The following is a 2500-nucleotide window of genomic DNA, read 5'->3' on the forward strand; positions in this document are numbered from 1 at the left end:
GAACACCACATATGCGTTTCCCTTTCGATCGTGAAGTTTTCAAATTTTTCGATTTTTGGTCCTAGAAATTCATGAACGGTGGGAGACCAAAATTTTTCATAAAAAAAAAATTTTCACCGTTTGACCATAAAAACCTTCTTTTCGTACATACCCCATCATTTCTTCACGTTTTAGGCCATTTCTGAAATTTTCGCTTCGATAGTGTGTCCCCTATAATACAAAATGAACATTTTGCATCTCCCACAAGTGGCCATTTTTTTCCGCCACTGAAGAACACGACCTCGGGAACTCGGACCTAGGACGTGGCCATGTAAGTCATAGGCCACCCCAACTTTTGCAAAATACTGTTTCTTTTCACTTTTCATGATCTAAGGCGCGTTCCGACGGCGTTTTGAACAAATTTATGAGAAAAAAAATTTTGACCCTCGGACCAAAATTTTTTCGTTCGGGGCCCCATGGCCTATGGCCAGTATGGGAACTCGGGATGCCGATATGACAAAATTTGTCAAAAAATCACTAAAAAGTCGCTATGGCCCATTATTTAGAGCTTGTTGAGACCTTTCTAAAACACCTTGGTTGACCCCTGTCCGATAAGTAGTTTTCGAGATATTCGAGAAAATGTGATTTTTTGGGACTTAGAAAATTTTTGACCCGTACCCTAAGAAAAAGTGATTTTTTCATAGGACAATTTTTTCTTCGCAAATACTGTTTGGTTTCACTTTTCATTATTAGAAACGCGTTCCGAAGCCATTTTCATCAAAATCTCGTGAAAAAAAAATTTCACCCCCGGACCAAAAGTTGGCCGTTCGGTGCCCTATGGCCTATGGCCAGTATGGGAACCAAGGATGCCGATATGCGAAAAAGTGTCAAAAAATCACTTGAAAGTCGCTATGGCTCATTAAATAGAGCTTGTAAAGACCTTTCTAAAACACCTTGGTTGACCCCTGTCCGATACGTAGTTTTCGAGATATTCGAGAATAAGTGATTTTTTGGGACTTAGAAAATTTTTGACCCGTACCCTAAGAAAAAGTGATTTTTTCATAGGACAATTTTTTCTTCGCAAATACTGTTTGGTTTCACTTTTCATTATTAGAAACGCGTTCCGAAGCCATTTTCATCAAAATCTCGTGAAAAAAAAATTTCACCCCCGGACCAAAAGTTGGCCGTTCGGTGCCCTATGGCCTATGGCCAGTATGGGAACCAAGGATGCCGATATGCGAAAAAGTGTCAAAAAATCACTTGAAAGTCGCTATGGCTCATTAAATAGAGCTTGTAAAGACCTTTCTAAAACACCTTGGTTGACCCCTGTCCGATACGTAGTTTTCGAGATATTCGAGAATAAGTGATTTTTTGGGACTTAGAAAATTTTTGACCCGTACCCTAAGAAAAAGTGATTTTTTCATAGGACAATTTTTTCTTCGCAAATACTGTTTGGTTTCACTTTTCATTATTAGAAACGCGTTCCGAAGCCATTTTCATCAAAATCTCGTGAAAAAAAATTTCACCCCCGGACCAGAAGTTGGCCGTTCGGTGCCCTATGGCCTATGGCCAGTATGGGAACCAAGGATGCCGATATGCGAAAAAGTGTCAAAAAATCACTTGAAAGTCGCTATGGCTCATTAAATAGAGCTTGTAAAGACCTTTCTAAAACACCTTGGTTGACCCCTGTCCGATACGTAGTTTTCGAGATATTCGAGAATAAGTGATTTTTTGGGACTTAGAAAATTTTCGACCATGACATATATGAAAAGTGAATTTTTCATAGGACCAAAAAGTTTGTCCAAATAGGGTTTTGGTTCACTTTTTATGGTCAGATAAGTGATCCGATGCTATTTTCATGATCATTAGAGGGATTTCACGCTGTGACCAAAAATTTTCATACTTCATACTTGTCCCGGTGCCGTATATGGGAGGACCGGGGGGGAACATGTCTTCGTAAGTCGTGATGTTCAGTGACGGATTTCTGGGACTTAGAAAAAAAATGTGCTCTCAGGCACATTATATGTTTCATACACACATGATTTTCATTCTTCATACTTGTCCCCGTGCCGTACATGGGAGGACCGGGGGAACATGTCTTCGTAAGTCGTGATGTTCAGTGACGGATTTCTGGGACTTAGAAAAAAAATGTGCTCTCAGGCACATTATATGTTTCATACACACATGATTTTCATTCTTCATACTTGTCCCCGTGCCGTATATGGGAGGACCGGGGGAACATGTCTTCGTAAGTCGTGATGTTCAGTGACGGATTTCTGGGACTTAGAAAAAAAATGTGCTCTCAGGCACATTATATGTTCCATACACACATGATTTTCATTCTTCATACTTGTCCCCGTGCCGTATATGGGAGGACCGGGGGAACATGTCTTCGTAAGTCGTGATGTTCAGTGACGGATTTCTGGGACTTAGAAAAAAAATGTGCTCTCAGGCACATTATATGTTCCATACACACATGATTTTCATTCTTCATACTTGTCCCCGTGCCGTATATGGGAGG

Source organism: Anopheles stephensi, unplaced genomic scaffold (assembly GCF_013141755.1).
Source record: "Anopheles stephensi strain Indian unplaced genomic scaffold, UCI_ANSTEP_V1.0 ucontig226, whole genome shotgun sequence".
In the NCBI taxonomy this organism is placed as follows: Eukaryota; Metazoa; Arthropoda; class Insecta; order Diptera; family Culicidae; genus Anopheles; species Anopheles stephensi.